At 37.9% G+C, this 18726-nt stretch overlaps 1 protein-coding gene and 1 non-coding gene across 15 annotated transcripts in view; both read left to right on the top strand.

The window, feature by feature from the left end:
- Positions 1-18726, top strand: part of RALGAPA1 (Ral GTPase activating protein catalytic subunit alpha 1) — a 282216-nt gene that overhangs the window by 24411 nt on the left and 239079 nt on the right. The window lies entirely within an intron of this gene.
- LOC120364191 (small nucleolar RNA U13) lies at positions 4440-4543 on the top strand. Its single transcript, XR_005579532.1, has one exon. It is a non-coding gene; the product is annotated as a small nucleolar RNA U13 (small nucleolar RNA).

Below are 18726 nucleotides of genomic sequence, written 5' to 3'. Positions count from 1 at the left end.
GCTGTATTCCTTGCTACCATCTTAAGGACTTTTAATAGATAATGAAATTGCTCTTTTAACTTCTCATGTGCACTGTATTTGATATATTTAATTTAAATAATAACACTACTATTCCATTTAAGCAATTACTCTTTCACAGACTTCTGTTACAAAAGTTTATTTAACAAAAAGTTTAATATGAAAACCTACATTGCCTGATTTTTACATCATAATGAAATTCGCCCTTTGCAGAGGGGACTTGAATTTCTCTGCTGAACAACCATTATTTATACTTGTTCCACGGCTTCTTTTTTTTTTTTTTTTTTTTTTTTTGAGATGGAGTCTCGCTCTTGTTGCCTAAGCTGCATTGCAGTGGCGTGATCTAGGCTCACTGCAACCTCTGCCTCCGAGGTTCAAGCAATTCTCCTGCCTCAGCTTCCTGAGTAGCTGGGATTACAGGTGCCCACCACCATGCCTGGCTAATTTTTGTAGTTTTAGTAGAGATGGGATTTCACCTTGTTGGCCAGGCTGGTTTCGAACTCCTGACCTCAAGCGATCTGCCCACTTCAGCCTCCCAAAGTGCTGGGATTACAGGTGTGAGCTCACTGCACCTGACCTGTTCCAAGGTTTCTAACATGACAGTACTATTTCCTCATATTACCACCATTCCAATATCGTTGTTGCCTACTAGTTACCATCCCCACATATTCTTTGGACATGTCTACCACAGTTTAACTTTAATTCTAACTTCTTTTTTTGATTTTGTTTATTTTTTGAGATGGAATCTCACTCTGTCGCCCAGGCTGGTGACATCTCTGCTCACTGCAACCTGTGCCTCCTGGGTTCAAGTGATTCTTGTGTCCCAGTCTCCCGAATATCTGGGACCATAGGCTTGTGCCACCATGCCTGGCAAATTTTTGTATTTTTAATAGAGACAGGGTTTCACCATGTTGGCTAGGCTGGTCTTGAACTCCTGGCTTCAAGTGATCTGCTGCCTCAGCCTCCCAAAATGCTAGGATTACAACAGACGTGAGCCATTGTGCCCAGCCAATTCTAACTTCTTGTCTGTAAATTTTTTTTCAGTTTAGAAAGGTGAGCTTTCCTCATAGTGACTACTTCATGGGCTTAGAGCTGCTGCGAAATGGAATTTGTGGCTTCCCTCATGTTCCTGTGTTAGCCCTGGTGTTTTGTGTTTGACCAGACTTTTTATATGTAACCGAATCCTGCCTTTAATGTTGGTATTTTCTAGCATTCTGTCCTCTAGCTCTCTTTTCTTCTAACTCTTTATGTTAGTGGTCCCCAACCTTTTTGGCACCAGGGACCAGTTTCGTGGAAGACAGTTTTGCCATGGACAGTGAGGGTGAGGAATGGTTTTGGGATGAAACTGTTCCATCTCAGAAGATCATTAGGCATTAGATTTTTTTTTTTTTTTTTTTTTTTGAGACAGGGTCTTGCTCTGTCACCCAGGATGCAGTGCAGTGACACAATCTTGGCTCACTGCAACCTCCACCTTCTGGATTCAAGTGATTCTCCTGCCTCAGCCTCCCTAGTAGCTAAGACTGCAGGTGAGTGCCACCACCCCTGACTATTTTTGTATTTTTAGTAGAAATGGGATTTCATGTTGGCCAGGGTGGTCTTGAACTCCTGACCTCAAGTGATCTGCCCACTTCCCAAAGTGCTGGGATTACAGGCCTGAGCCACCACCAGTCAGGCATTAGATTCTTATAAGGAGGGTACATTCTAGATCCTTTGCATGTACAGTCTGTGATGCCTGTGCCGTAGCTGATGATGTTTATAATACCAGACCGTCTTCTTATCACCCTTATATTTGAAAGCTTCCACTGTTCTTTCAGATCTCAGGGCAAAATCTATAGCTAGCCTATATGAAGTCTTCCCTATTTCCCTATCATGTAGATATAGGAGCTTTTTTGTATACTATGCTTCTTTCCCTCTGTTAATTTGATTTTTTTATCACAACATATTTATTTATTTGTATACCTTTCTAAGGGCAGATGTATGTGTCTTCATGTTCATATTCCTAGACTTAGCATAGCGCCTGGAATATAATCAGTGCTCAATAGATATTATTTAGTTCATAATGAATATACTAGGTTTGAGGGGAGCAAAATTGCTCTTTTGTCAGCAACTTGTGAGCAAGCAACTGACAGTGGTAGAAAAGACATGTAAAGTCAGCATTCCTTGGGTTGTCTTAAGTCCTAGTGCAAAGAAATTTGGTTCAGAAATTAAGGTCCGTACTATGTAATATAGAAAAACAAACAAAAATATAAAACAGGACATTAACTGAAAAATATTAATGACATTGTGACAGAGATTATTAGATGTTCTTCCCTGTTAAAAACTTTGGACAAATTACATTTAACAGAGTTTAACTGAGCAAAGAATTTATGGATTGGGCAGCCTCACCATATTGCCCAGGCTGGTCTTGTACTCCTGGCCGCAAGTGATCTTCTTGTTTTAGCCTCCTAAAGCACTGGGATTACAGGCATGAGTCACTGTGCCTGGCTTCAGCTATATTATTTATTTAAAACTTTTGATCTTTGGTTTACCTGCGTATTAAATTAATAAAATCTCAAATACGAATGAAAACATTAATTTGAACCACAGTTTATAGAAAAAGTTAAAACATTATTTGAATTTTCATCGGAACCCTAAAGGAAGTAAAATTTAATCAGGGATGTTGTGACTTGCTCAAAGTTATGTAGTAGAATTTGTTCTTAAAAAATAAAGAAAAAAAAATTTTTTTAAGTAAACTGAGGGCTGGGCGTGGTGTCTCATGACTGTAATCCCAGCACTTTGGGAGGTCAGGAGTTCAAGACCAGCCTGGCCAACATGGTAAAACCCCGCCTCTACTGAAAATACCAAAAATTAGCTGGGCTTGGTGGTGGGTGCCTATAATCCCAGCTACTTGGGAGGCTGAGGCAGGATAATTGCTTGAATCTGGGAGGCAGAGGTTGCAGTAAACCGAGATTATAATCCCAGCTACTCAGGAGCCTGAGGCAGGAGAATCACTTTAACCTGGGAGGCAGATGTTGCAGTGAACTGAGATTGTGCCATTGCATTCCAGCCTGCGCCACAGTGCAAAATGCGTCAAACAAATAAATAAATAACTGAGTAGAAATCCCTGAATGATCTTTATGTGGTCTAGATTATTTGTCTCAGTCTTTAGTCAATTAGAAATGGATAAATTAGGGTCTAGGTATGGTGGTTCACACTTATAATCCCAGCGCTTGGGATGCTAAGGCAGGAGGATTGTTTGAGCCCAGGAGTTTGAGACCAGCCTGGGCAACATGGTGAGACCCCCATCTCCACAACATTTTTTTTAATTAGCTGGGTTTGGTGGCATGTACCTGTTGTCCCTGCTACTTGGGAGACTGAAGCAGGAGAATAATGAGCCCAGGAGGTTGAGGCTGCAGCAAGACCCTGTCTATAAAAAAAAAAAAAAAAAGCTGGGCACAGGGGCTCACACCTGTAATTCTAGCACTTTGTGAGGCTGAGGCAGGCAGATCATGAGGTCAGGAGTTTGAGACCAGCCTGACCAATATGATGAAACCCTGTCACTATTAAAAATACAAAAAAATAAGCCAGGTGTGGTGGCGCCTGCCTGTAGTCCCAGCTACTCAGGAGGCTGAGGCAGGAGAATGGCTTGAACCCAGGAGGCAGAGGTTGCAGTGAGCCAAGATCATGCCACTGCACTCCAGCCTGGGCGAAAGAATGAGACTCTTGTCTCCCAAAAAAAAAAAAAAAAAAAAAAGGAAAGAAAAAGAAATGGGTAAATTTGAAAATTATTTAAGCTACGTGTTAGAAGACAAAGGAGAATAAATGAATGAAAGGAAATAAAATTCCTTGTTGATATTTATTTCAAAAAATTCAAATTTATTTCAAAAATTCAAGGAAGTCACCTAGTAATGATTACTCTTTCCTTCTCCACCCAAAGCTAAAATAGAATAACTAGGGTGTGTTTGTGTCACCAAAAATTTGTTATTTTTATGTGAATTCTTTTAAGTTGGTAGCTTCAAGGTTCCCAGTCATCTTCCCTTTTCCATCAATTGTTCTTAGGGCTAAGCCAGTTATTGTAAATATGCCATTTCTTATAAAATATGTTTAATACAAATAATTACCCATTCTTTCTTATATCTTGTTCCTTGAAATCTGAAAATGATGGATCTGATCTCTATCTGGTCTGATCTTCAGAGATAGTTTGAGAACCATTTGAATAAATAACTATAGTGCTTTGCTAAATTTTGAGTAACTGCAAAGGAGTAAAGGAGTTGATGGTGTAGAAAAAGAGAATCATACGTCAAATATGAAACATGAGTATAAAAGAGAGAAGAATCATATCTAAATTAGTGGCTTAGAGAAAGCTCCATGGGGCAGGGACATTTAATCTGTGCTTTGGAAGATGATGATTAGAATTTCAATAGATAGAAGTAAAGGAAGGGAGCCTTTTATAGTTCATAAGCGTGATGATTGGGTTTTCACACTCCTATATGAGATGTACCACCCACAAACCTTTTTATGACATTGGCACATTACCCATCTGATATGATTAAAAAAAAAAAAAAGACATGAAAAGCAGTTAGGATAAGAGCACAGACATGAATGAAGGTAAGTAGAAGGCAGTGGTCCACGGTGGCTTACCCCTGTAATCCCAGCACTTTGGGAGGCCCAGGCAGGCGGATCACAAGGTCAAGAGATCAAGACCATCCTGGCCAACATGGTGAAACCCTGTCTCTACTGAAAAGAAAAAAAAATTAGCCGGGCATGATGGCACGTGCCTGTGGTCCCAGCTACTCGGGAGGCTGAGGCAGAAGAATCGCTTGAACCCAGGAGGCGGAAGTTGCAGTGAGCCGAGATTGTGCCACTGCACTCCAGCCTGGTGACAGAGCAAGACGCAGTCTCAAAAAAAAAAAAGAAAGATATTAGGCGTCAACCTTAAAAATTTGGTTTAATAGCAAGGTAAATATAAAATAAACTAGTATTTGTGAGAGATACTGGAGAGACACTTCATGGATTTGGTAACCAGATTTTAATGCAGATCTCAGAAGTGGAGATGATGCCACTTCTCTGACTGTATCACTCTACTTTTCAAAATCCTGTTTTACTGGCGAATCATAAACCTCCAGCACCACTGTCAAGGCTGTTCAGCCTACACACTGAAACTCTGTATCATTCCATTTTTTTTTTTTTTAAGACAAAGTCTCACTCTGTCACCCAAGTTAGAATGCAGTGGTACAATCTTGGCTCACTGCAACCTCTGCCTCCCAGGCTCCAGCGAGTCTCCTACTTCAGCCTCTGAGTAACTGGGACCACAGGTGTGCACTGCAATGCCTGGCTGATTTTTTATATCTTTTGTAGAGATGGACTCGAACTCTTGAGCACAAGTGACCCACCCACCTTGACCTCCCAAAGTGCTGGGATTGTAGGCATGAGACATTGACCTGACCCATTCCTCTTCCCATAGTCAATACTACTGCTGCTCAAAATGTCGTCCACAAACTGGTGCTAGTTTGCCAAATGTTATTACAGTTCTGCAACAGCTTAATTATGGAAATTCAATGTGTTGAGAAGCTCATCTCGGTTTCACAGTCCTGTGATATCCAAGCATGTGATTAGTGGACTTGTCTTATGAAATGGGGTATAGATCATTCCTGGTGCTTTTCACCCTATTTTCTAGTAATAAATTTATTGTAAAGCATTGGTCTGTGACAAATTGGAATTTAAAAACCAGAACAAAAATTGGTCCTTCATAGTTTGAGAACATGATTTATACAATGTATTTAGAATTAACTTCCTCTGCTTTTATCCTGTTGTTTCAAAGTATATTTTCTCTTCCCAGTGTAATAGGATTTTTTTTCTTATTCAGTGTAATGCATTTTCTAGTACATAATACTCCTTTTTACTTCTTTATAGTGTAAAGTATTTGCATTGTGCAAAAACTTAATGTGTACAAAATTCTGACTATATTTGTGTTAGCCATTTTAGATTTTAAACATCCAGATACTATATGTTTAATTATTTTCAATATCCAGAAGAATGTCTTTTGAGTGTTAGGTAAATGATTTTATGAGTCGAGAAATTATCTGTTTTGGATGTGTAGAACTAGATACAGAATATTAACAGTACTGTTTTATTATTTATTTACTTACTTGTAGAGATAAAGTCTGGCTTTGTTGCCTAGGCTGGTCTCGAACCCCTGGCCTCAAGCTGTCCTCCCACTTCAGCCTCCCAAAGTGTTAAGATTATAGTTGTGAACCACCATGCATGACCAGTAGTACTGTATTTTGTACTCTCCTATATTATCAGACTACTCAATTTAAAAAATGACATTATTTTATATTCTATAATAGTGGTATACTAATAGCTAGCTAGTCTACAACTGTGTAAATGTGAAGGTAATGCATTTACTTGCAGTAAATATCAGTAATTTGATGATATAACAGTTTGTAATATCTAGGCTGAGAAAAAAAATTAAGATTTCTCAGTCTGATCTCTATGAGCTCTTCTACTCCTTTTTAGGTTAATTCTTTTCACACTGGCCAATAAGATATAGCTCTCAGATTCAGTCAGCCAAGGTAGAGTCTGGCAGATCTCACAAATTAGGATGTCAAGGGGTTGAATATTAGATAAGCTAAAAGGAATAGATCAGCAAAACAGGAAAAAACAAAACAAAACAACCCAGAAACTCATACCTTTCAACAATCATTCCTCATTTCTCTTTATTTCCTGCCCCCGGGAGCCATTAGGTACTTTCTGTCTCTATGGTTGACTCTTCTGCATGTTTCATATAAACAGAATAAGAAATATATGGCCTTCTGTGTCTGGCTTTTTCACTTAGCATAATGTTTTCAAGGTCCATCCCAATGTAGCATGTAACAGTACTTGATGCTTTTTATGGCCAGGTAATATTCATTGTATGGATTATACCATATTTTGTCTATCTATTCATCAATTGATGGACATTTGGGTTATTTCCACTGTTTGACCATTATGAATAGTGATGTTATGAACATTTGTGTGGGCATACATTTCCCCTCCCCTCCCCTCTTCCTTTCTGTAGAGATGAGACTTTCCTCTCCTCTTTCCATAGAGATGAGGCACTTTCACCATGTTGCCCAGCCTGAGCTATGTTTTCAATTCTTGATTATATAATGTTTTAGGAATGGAATAGCTGGGCCATATGATACCTCTATATTTAACTTTTTAAGGACCTGCCACACTCTTTTCCAGAGTGGCATCATCATTTGTATTTTTACCAGCAGTGTACAAAGATTCAAATTTTCCCATATTGCCAATATTTGATATTGTCTTTCTGAAAATAGCTAATGTAATATGTTGGAAGTGGTGTCTTATTGTGGTTTTGTTTTGCATTTCCCTCCTGGCTAATGATGTTAAACATTTTTTCATGAGCTTATTGGCTATTTGTATATCATCTTAAGTAGAAATGTATATTCAAATCCTTTATTTTTAATTTTTTTTTTACAATTACAAGAATTCTTTCTGTATTCAATATACTAATCTTTTAGAATCAGGTATACAGTTTGCAAATATTTTCTTCCATTCTGTAGGTTATTTTCTCATTTTCTTGATAATGTCCTCTGACACAAAAAGGTTTTGAATTTTGATGAAGTCAAATTTATTTTTTGTTTTGTTATTTGTGAATTTAGTGTCTCATCTAAGAAAGAATTGACTGATTCAAGGTCATGTTTTCTTCTGAGTTTTATAATTTTAGTTTTTACATTTAGGTTTTGGTTTTCGATCCATTTTGAATTAAATTTTTTTGTCTTTGATCTTTTCAACCATGTGTTGAAAAGACTTTTGTAGGGTACAAAACAACTCAATAATGGAAAAAAGTCAACCATTTGTTAAAAATACTTTTTTTCCCTCATTGAGTTGTTTGATACCCTTGTCAGTGATCAGTTGATGATCAGTGTGACGATTTATTTTTGGACTCTCAGTTGTTCCATTGATCTATATGTCTATCCTTATCCCAGTACCACACTCTGTTTGATTAGTGTAGCTTTGTAGTAAGTTTTGAAATTAGAAAATATCAGTTCTCCATCATTGTTCTTGGTGGCTTATCCCTGTAATCTGAGGACTTTGAGAGTAGAGGTGGGAGTATCACTTGAGTCCAGGAGTTCGAGACCAGCCTGGGCAACATATGGTGACCCGTTTGTCTACAAAAAATTTAAAAAATTAATTGAATGTGATGGCATACACCTGTAGTCCCAGTGACTCAGGAGGCTGAGGTGAGAGGATTGCTTAAGCCTGTGCGGTAGAGGCTGCAGTGAAGTCTGAATGCACCACTGCACTCCAGGCTAGGTAATAGAGTGAGACTCTGTTTCAAAAAAAAAAAAAAAGATTGTTTTGACTATTCTGGGTCACTTGCATTTTCTTTTGAATTTTGGGATTAGCTTGTCAGTTTCTGCAAAAAACTATGTTAGGATTTTGGTAAAGAGTACATTGAGCCCAGGCGCGGTTTGCTCATGCCTCTAATCCCAGCACTTTGGGAGGCCAGGGCGGGTGGTTCACCTGAGGTCAGGAGTTCGAGACCAAGCTGACCTACATGATGAAACCCCATCTCTACTAAAAATACAAAAATTATCTGGGTGTGGTGGCACATGCCTGTAATCCCAGCTACTTGGGAGGCTATGGCAGGAGACTCTCTTGAACCTGGGAGATGGAGGTTGCAGTGAGCCGAGATTGCACCACTGCACTCCAGTCTGGGCAACAGAGTGATACTCTGTCTCAAAAAAAGAAAAAGAAAAAAAAAAGTACATTGAATCTTTAGGTATATTTGGGGGTTGTTGTTATCTTAAGAGTATTTAGTCTTATTCATGAACACATTTGTTTTAGTCTCTGATTTTTTTTTCAGTAATGTTTTGTAATTTCCAGTGTACAAGTCTTACGCTTCTTTTGTTAAATTTAAGTATTTTATTCTTTTTCATACTATTGTAAATGGAATTGTTTGCTTAATTTCACTTTTGGATTGTTCATTGCCAATATATAGAAATACAGTTGATTTTTCATATTGATCTTTTTTTTTTTTTTTTTTTGAGGTGGGGTTTCACCATGTTGGTCAGGCTGGTCTTGAACTCCCGACCTCAGGTGATCCGCCCGCCTTGGCCTCCAAAGTGCTTGGATTACAGGCGTGAGCCACCACACCTGGCCAGTTTTTCATATTGATCTTGTATTCTGCAACGTAGTTGAGCTTTAGGATTTTTTGGTGGATTCTTTAGGATTTTCAGTATCCAAGATCATGTCATTTATGAGTAGAGCTACTAAGTCGTTGGTCTTTACAATATCTATGGCTTTTATTTCTTTTTCATGCATAATTGTCTTGCTTAGAATTGACAGTTTATTAAATAAAAGTAATAAACATACATCCTTGTCTTGTTCATGCTTTTAGAGGTAAAGCTTTCAATCTTTTATCACGAAGCATGATGTTAGTTGTGGCCTTTTCATAGATACCCTTTATCAAGTTAAGAAATATTTTTCTTTTCCTATTTTTTTTGAGTATGTTTAGGATGAAATGGTGTTGGGTTTTGTCAGATGTTTTTTCTGTGACTGTTGAAACTATCATGTGAGTTTTGATCTTTATGTTAACATAAGGTATTACAGTGATTGATTTTTGTTGTTGAACCAACTTTGCCTTCTGGGATGAATCTCACTTAGTCAAAATGTATAATCATACATACATTTTGATTATACGTATTATCAAATATTTTGTTTGATTTATACATATATATCAAATATATGTAAATGTCAAAATACATATATCAAATACATATGTCAGAATCTAGCTATATATATAGCTGGATTCTGTTTTCTGATATTTTGTTCAGGAGTTTTACATTCATATTCATAAGGGAATTGGTCTATATTTTTCTTGTAATGTTTTTGTATTATTTATTGGAAAGTATACTCTTTTTTGGAATAGTTGGTGGTAGGATTCATCCATAAGCCATTTGTGTCCAAGCTTTTCCTTGAAGTAGTTTTTTCCCCCTACTAATTCAATCTTCTCATTCATTATAGATTGTTTCAGATTTTTATTTCTTCTTGAGTCAGTTTTGGTGGTTTGTGACTTTCTACGAATTTGTTCATTTCATATAGGCTGTCTAATTTGCTAGCATACAGTTGCTCATAGTGTTCTCCTACAATATTTATTTCTGTATGGTTGGTAGTAATGTATTATATGTATTATATTCCATTCCAGATTTGTGATTTGAATCTTATGTCTTTTTCATTTTGGACAGTCTGACTAATGGTTTATAAAGTTTGTTGAGTTTTTCAAAAAACTAATTTTGGCTTCATTGATTTTTGTGTCTGTGTGTGTGTGTGTCTGTTTCATCTATGTCCTTTCTAATCTTTATTTCCTTCTTTGTGGTTTAGGATTAGTTTGCTGTTTTTTATATTTTATTTTTGTATGTATGTGTGACCACACGTGGCTAATTTTTAATTTCTTTGTAGAGATGGAGTCTCACTATATTGCCCTGGCTGGTCTTAAGCTCTTGGGCTCAATTGAGACTCCTGTCTCAGCCTCCCAAATTGTTGGGATTACAGACATGAGCCAGTGCGCCCAACCAATGTTCTTACTTTCTAAAGTGGAACATAGATTGATTTTTCAGATCTTTCTTTCTCCTATAGCAATTTAAAGCTATGGATTTTTCTGTAAGCACTGAATTAGCTGCATGCCATAAATTTTGGTATGTTGTGTTTTCATTTACATTCATCTCAAAGATTTTCTAATTTCTCCTTTGACTTTTTCTTTGACCAATTGGTTAGTTAGTTGTATTTTGCTAAATTTTCACATATTTGTGAGTTTTCTGAATTTCCATGTGTTTTTTTATTTCTAATGTTACTCCATTGTGGCCAGATAACATACTTCGTTTTCAGTCCTTTTAAGTTATTGAAGTTTATTTTATTGCCTTGCATATGGTCTAATTTGGATAATATTCCATGTGCACTTGAAAAGACTGTATTCTTTTGTTGTTGGATGGACATTCAATAGATGTCTTTTTGATCCGGTTGCATTACAGTATTGTTTAGGTCTTCTATTTTCACTTCTGTCTAGTTCTATTCATTATTGAAAGTAGAGTGTTGACTCAAACTATCATTGTTGAATTGTCTGTATATTCCTTCAATTCTGTCAGTTTCTGCTTCATTTTTTGGGGTTGGGGGTGCTGTTATTAAGTGTATATATGTTACACTTGTTATATCTTCTTAAAAGATTAACCATTATAAAAAGATTTAACCATTATAAAATGTCCTTCTTCTCTAGCAATAATTTTTTTGTAAATTTTTGTTTTAAAGTCAATTTTGTCAGATATTAGTATAGCCACTTCAGCTGTTTGTTTTTTGACCTTTTTTAATCCTTTTACTTTCAGCTTACTTAGTGTCTTTGAATTTAAAGTGTAGCCCCAGCAGGCAGTGTATAGTTGGGTTATTTTTGTTTTTGTTTTTGTTTTTTTGAGAGAGAGTCTCTGTCACCCAGACTGGAGTGCAGTGGCACAGTCTTGGGTCACTGTAACCTCTGCCTCCCAGGTTCAAGTGATTCTCCCGCCTCAACTTCCTGAGTAGCTGGGATTACAGGTACCCTGCTAATTTTTGTATTTTTAGTAGAAACAGGATTTCACCGTGTTGTTCAGGCTCGTCTCGATCTCCTGACCTCAGGTGATCTGCCCGCCTTGGCCTCCCAAAGTGCAGGAATTACAGGCATGAGCCACCATGCTCAGCCTAGTTGAGTTATTTTTTTAAATATATTTAATGCATTCTCTGCTTTTTTTTCCATCTATAAAGTATTCTTTGATTTAATCTCTGCCTTTAGATTTGAGTATTTATTCATTTATTTATTTTTTATTTACTGTTTTTTTTTTTTTTCCTAAAGATTGAGATTGCTATGGAGTATTTAGTTCACATACATTTAATAAAATTACTGTTAAAGTAGGATTTACATCTGGGATTGTGCTGTTTGTTTTCAATATGTCTTATGTGGTTGTTTTTCTTCTAGTTAGTCATTATTGCCTTTTTTGGTGTTAGTTTTGGTTGACCATTTTAATTTCCTGTTAGATTTGTAAAAATTTTAGTATAACTTTTGAGTTATTTTCTTATTGGTATCTGTAGAGATGACATTCAGTATCCTACTTGATAACAATCTAGTTTGGATTAATGGCAATTTCATTTTTATCATATACAGATATCTTGCTTTTGTGGGTTTATTGTTGTGTTGTTTGCTTGTTTTTTGAAACAGAGTCTCACTCTGACACCCAGGCTGGAGTGCAGTGGCATAATTACATGTACCACCACATCTGGCTAATTTTTGAAATATTTGTAGAGACAGGGTTTTGTCATGTTGCCCAGGCTGGTCTCGAACTCCTGGCCTCAAGAGAGCCACTTGTCTCAGCCTCCCAAAGTGCTAGGATTACAGGCATGAGCTACTGTGCTTGGTTGAAAACCTTATTTTTGTGTAGCTGCATTTTCTCATCCACTTTTGTGTTGTTATTATCATACAAATTACATCTTTATGCATTACCCACAGATTTATAATTCTTGCTTTACACAGTTGTGATTTTAGTCAACATGGAGGAAAAACATACAAACAAAAAACACATCTGAATTCTCTTGAGTTATTTTTATTTCAGCTTAATGAGCTCTCTTTAGTCTTTCTTTCAAGGCCAGCTTACTAGCAACACATACTTTCAGTTTTTCTACACCTGGGCTTGTCTGAATTTCATCTTAATTACTTAAGGATAATTTTGCTGAATGTAGAATTGCTGGTTGCCAGTCTTCTTCTTTCAGCTCTTTATGTTATCTCACTGCCTCTGGCCTCCCTGTTTTCTATTGAGAAATCAGCTTTTTCTTATCGAGACTTCTTTGTTAAGTGATATAATGCTGCTTTCAGGATTCTCTTTCAGAAGCTGTATTATGATGTGTCTAGAGTTGGGCCTCTGCATTTATTCTACTTGGAATTTACTGAATTACTTGAATGTGTAGATAAGTTTTTTTTATCAAATTTGGGAAGTTTTCAGCCATTATTTTTTGAAATTTCCTTTTGCCTCTTTCTCTCCATCTGGGTCAGTGTGTGTATTGGTATGCTTGATGGTATGCTGGTGGTGACCCTAAGGTTCCTGAGGCTGTGTTCATTTTTCCTCAGTTTTTTTTTTGTTTGTTTTTGTTTTTGTTTTTGTTTGTGTTCTTCAGGCTGAATACAGTAGTCTCCCCAGTCTGTGGTTTTATTTTCCATAGTTTTAGTTATACACAGCCAACCATGGTCCAAAGATATCATGGTATTTTGAAAGTGAGAGATGCCAAATTCACATAATTTTTATTACAGTATATTGTTGTAATTGTCATATTTTATTATTTGTGTTACTCTCTTACTGTACCTAATTTATAAGTTAACCTTTTTATAGGTATGTATGTTTAGTCAAAAGCATAGATGTATATAGTATTTGATCTGTCTACAGTTTCAAGCATCTCCTGGGTGTCTTGACTGTTACGCCTTGCAGATTAGGGGGAGACAGTTGTAATCTAGTTGTAATCTCTATGAACGTATTTTGTAAAACGTATTTGTTTTGTCAGTTTGTGTACCGTTGAGCTCTTTTAGTGAATTTTTCATTTTACTTATTGTGCTTTTCAAGTCCTTTCTTTTTTTCTCTTTTTTGAAAAAATAATTTTTATGTTATTATTGATATTTTCTACTTGGTGAGAGACCATCTCACACTTACCTTTAGATCTTTAGACATGGTTTTCTGTAGGTTTTTTGACATATTGAAAATAGATGATTTATAGTGCTTGTCTAATAAGTCTAGTGTCTGTGCTTCCTCTGGGGGATAGTTTCTGTGACCACTCTTTGTATTTGGGACATACTTTTAAAATATATGGAACATGCTCTCTTGTTTCTTTGTATAGCTTGTAAATTAATTAATTAATTAATTAATTTTTGAGATGGAGTTTTCACTCTTGTTGCCCAGGCTAGAGTACAGTGGCGCAATCTCGGCTTACCGCAACCTCAGCTTACCGCAACCTCCACCTTGCGGGTTCAAGTGATTTTCCTGCCACAGCCTCCCAAGTAGCTGGGATTACAGGCGTGCACCACCACATCTGGCTAATTTTGTATTTTCAGTAGAGACAGGGTTTCTCCATGTTGGCCAGGCCGGTCTCGAACTCCTGACCTAAAGTGATCCACCCGCTTTGGCCTCCCAAAGTTCTGTGATTACAGGTGTGAGCCACCGTGCCCAGCTCCCCAAAACCATAAATTTATTTTTTGTTTTTAATTTTTTTGGTAAAGATGGGAGTCCCAGTTTGTTACCCAGGCTGTTCTCTGACTCCTGTCTTGGCCTCCTAAAGTGCTGTACTACAAACGTGAGCCACTGTACCTGGACTTACATGTTTTGTAATTTTTTTGTTGAGAATTTGACATTTGTCACCTGTTGTTTTAGACAAATATTTCCAGGAGAAAGGCTATTGTACTGGGTTAATGCCAAGTTAAGTCAAATCAAGGCAAGTTTTGCAAGTGAAGGTTTTCCTAGGAACAAGTAGACAAGTCAAATAATGACAGTTTTCTGAGAATGAGACTTTGAAAGAACCTCAATCTCATTCTTCTCCAGTAGCTGCTAGGCTGCTAGTTTTCACTGTGATCATGGGCTGTTGGTTTTCAAGGCTGCCATAGAGCTGGGGGGAGGTGGATGGATACAGGATAAGTTAAAGTGCCACAAAGCTCACTATTATTGAGATTCATCAAAAAAATTTTTTTTGGAATAAATGCTCCTATTTGTTATAAGCCTTTGGTTAATTTCTAGATTTCTGAAAAAGATGATTTTAAAGGCTTTTGTCTAATTACTTTTATGGAGGAGATTTTCAGAGTTCAACTTCACTGTTATATCAGCTCACAGGCATTATCTCCTTCTGATCTGCTTCTTGAACTACTAAAGTTATCACATTTTTCAATTTCAGAAATTTTTTAAGGAACATTTTTAGAGACTACTTGTTCCATTGTATGGATGTACCATAATTTATTTAGTGCCTTACTATTTAGTGGGCAGTGGGTAAGGTAGTGAGAAATTAGAGAAGAATATGGCATATATGTCACAAGAAGAAACTTAGACTTCATCCTATATGTACTGGGAAATCTTAAAGTGTTTTAAGCAGGTCAGTAATGCATGTAGTTGGACTTAGGTTTGGTTAAATCATTATAGTAACAGTGTGATATAATTAAGGAAAGAGACCTTGGAGGTACTAAATCAAACATCAGTGGGGATAGAGAGAAAGAAATGTATTAGCTACCTATTTAGAAAGGTAAATTTGGCAAAAATATTAGTGATTTGTTGAGGGGTAGGAATGTGGTAGAGTAATGAAAGATGAAAGGAGAGGGGGATGAGTCTGAAAAGAATCTCTGGCTTAAGAGATAGGTGGTGGCCAAGTGCAGTGGTACATACCTGTAATCCCAGCACTTTGAGAGGCTGAGAGACAAAGGATTGCTTGAAATCAAGAGTTTGAGACCGACCTGGGCAATATGGTAAAACCCCATCTCTACACACACAAAAAAAGACAAAAATTAGCCAACGATGGTGGCGTACACAGTAGTCCCAGTGACTTGGGAGTCTGGGATGGGAGGATCATTTGAGCCTGGGAGGTTTAGGCTGCAGTGAGCCAGATTGTACCAGTGCACTCCAACCTGGACAACAGAGGGGGAGACCCTGTCTTAAAAAAAAAAAGCAAGCCAGCTAGGTGGTACTGCCAACCTCATAAGGGAATGTAGAAGTAAGAGAAGATATGCAAAGAGATGATGTATTCATTTAGGGGACAAGCTGAATATGAGATATCTGTGGAAAATGTAATTGGGTAGATAGTGTAAGCCTGAGTCTCAGGAAAGGTCATGGAATGGTGGCTAAAGATTTGAGATGTATTAGCATATACACATATATTTTTTGAGATAGGGTCTCACTTTGTCACCCAGGCTAAAGAGCAGTGGAGTTATCTCAGCTCACTGCAGCCTCGACCTCTTGGGCTCAAGTAATCCTCCCACTCCTTAGACCCCTACATAGCTAGAACTACTGGCACATGCCACCATGCCCAGCTAATTTTTTCATATTTTGTGTAGAGACGGGGGCTTTGCCATGTTGCCCGGGCTGGTCTTGAACTCCCGAGCTCAGCAATCCACCTGCCTTGCCCTCCCAAAGTACTAGGATTACAGGCGTGAGCAACCTGGCCTGAAGTACAGTGGCACAATCATAGCTGACTGCATCTGTGAACTCCTGGGCTCAAGTGATCCTCCTGCCTGAGCCTCCTGAGTAGCTGAGGCTATAGGTGCACATGACCACACCCAACTAATTTTTAAAGATGGAGTCTTTGTATATTGTCCAGGCTGGTCTTAAACTCCTGGCCCTGGGCGATCATCTTAATCCCATCTTAATCATCTCTAATCCCAGAACTGTGGGAGGCCTTGTTCTTGGCCTCCCACAGTTCTGGGATTAGAGACATGAACCACTGCACCTGGCTGATAGCTTTAGTTCTGTCTGTTTTTTTTCCTCTCTCCCTCCCTTCCTTCCTCTCACTCTATCCCTCAGGCTGTAGTGCAGTGTCACATTCTCAGCTCACTGCAGCCTCTGCCTCCCGGGTTCAAGCAATTCTCCTGCCTCAGCCTTCTGAGTAGCTGGGACTGTAAGTGCCCATTACCACATCTGACTAATTTTTATATTTTGAGTAGAGGCAGGGTTTCACCATGTGGGCCAGGCTGGTCTTGAACTCTTGACCTCAGGTGATCCACCTGCCTCAGCCTCCCAAAGTTCTGGGATTATAGGTGTGACCACTGCGCCTGGCCTAGTTCTGTCTCTCAGTTTACTATTTTTCATTTCCTTCCCTTGAACCTTTCATCCTTCCATCCCTTTTCCAGTTTCTTCTCCCCTCCTCATATATCTTCCCCCTTTTAGAGCCTTATTAGGAATTATTTATAATTTAACCAGCATTTTAATGTTTTTCAACCTCCCTTCCTGCTGCTTCTTGCTCCTCTCTTCCTGTCATCTTTCTCTTTCTCTTCTGTATTTTCTTTCTTCTTTCTACTTACTTGTGCTTTACTTTGTATTACTTATATTTTATGCTGCATTTCTTTTGTTTTCCTCTTTACCCACTCCCCTTCCTCCCTCCCTTACTTCCTCATCCCCTCTCCTCCATATTTCCCTTTCAGCCTCATTGTTTCCTTTTCTCCATCTCACTTTCTCATCTTCCTCTTTTTTCCCTGTGTCTCCTCTTTCTCCATCCTGCTTTCTCCTTTCCTGTTTTCCTCTCTTTTCTTAACTTCCTCTCTTTCTCCCCATTCATTTTTGAGGTTGGTATTGAATTAGTTGTATTACTTATTTTTATTCAGCATTTCTGTGTGTTTACAGTGAGAGAGTAGTTTGTGTTAGGACAGTTTGGCATACTGGTGGATCTGTTCTCATTATTATTATTTTAAGACAATAAGACATTAACTTACAATGTTTGATACTTTATTAGAATTATTTCTATATTCTATATTATTTATATTTATTATTTCTAACAACAATAACATTACTAGAAGCAGCTTGATTGTGATACACTTCACAGGTAGTATATTATAATGCTATCATTTGCAGAAGAGTTGTAACTGCTATTTGTTTTTTTAATGGATAAAGAAGAAGAATGATGATACTGTAAAATTTGTTGAATTTTTAATCTTCCACCTTGGGTATGTGATACCTTTTATAGGGAAATATTTAATATCTGAACTTTTAGGTCAGGAAAACTGACATCTGACCTTTGAAATTTTAAATTACATGTGTGCTGTAGTGCTTAACTGTCTTAAAAATAGGTAGTAGAAAGTAAATGTTTTACGATAAAGTTTTTAAAACGTATCATAAAAAGAGCCTAAAGAGGCCGGGCGCGGTGGCTCAAGCCTGTAATCCCAGCACTCTGGGAGGCCGAGGCGGGTGGATGACGAGGTCAATAGATCGAGACCATCCTGGTCAACATGGTGAAACCCCGTCTCTACTAAAAATACAAAAAATTAGCTGGGCATGGTGGCGCGTGCCTGTAATCCCAGCTACTCAGGAGGCTGAGGCAGGAGAATTGCCTGAACCCAGGAGGCAGAGGTTGCGGTGAGCCGAGATCGCGCCATTGCACTCCAGCCTGGGCAACAAGAGCGAAACTCCATCTCAAAAAAAAAATAAAAATAAAAATAAAAAGAGCCTAAAGAAACATCTGAGAAATTTTATTCGTGGGAACTAAATGGAGTCCAGAATTATTTTGGTACTTAAAATGATTACTCCGAAAGGCCTACAAAGCATTCCTAAGCCTGAGTCAGGTTTTAAAAATCTTAGAAACCTCAGTCTGAATTTGTGATGAAATACTTACTTGATTTCTTTAAGGAAATAATAGTTCACAAACATTTCAAATCAAATGGAATAATTTCTTCTTTTTTTTTTTTTTTGAGATGGGGTCTCACTTTTGTTGCTCAGGCTGGAGTGCAATGGCGCCATCTCAGCTCACTGCAACCTCTGCCTCCTGAGTTCAAGTGATTCTCCTGCCTCAGCCTCCAGAATAGCTAGGACTACAGGCATACACCACCACGCCCTGCTAATTTTTTCATATTTTTAGTAGAGACGAGGTTTCTCCATGTTGGTCAGGCTGGTCTCAGACTGCTGACCTCAGGTGATCTGCCCACCTCAGCCTCCCAAATTGCTGGAACTACAGACGTGAGCCACTGTGCCTGGC

This window comes from Saimiri boliviensis, chromosome 2 (assembly GCF_048565385.1).
Source record: "Saimiri boliviensis isolate mSaiBol1 chromosome 2, mSaiBol1.pri, whole genome shotgun sequence".
Lineage (NCBI taxonomy): Eukaryota > Metazoa > Chordata > Mammalia > Primates > Cebidae > Saimiri > Saimiri boliviensis.
The sequence above is the reverse complement of the archived record's forward strand: the minus strand, read 5'-3'. Positions and strand labels throughout refer to the sequence as shown.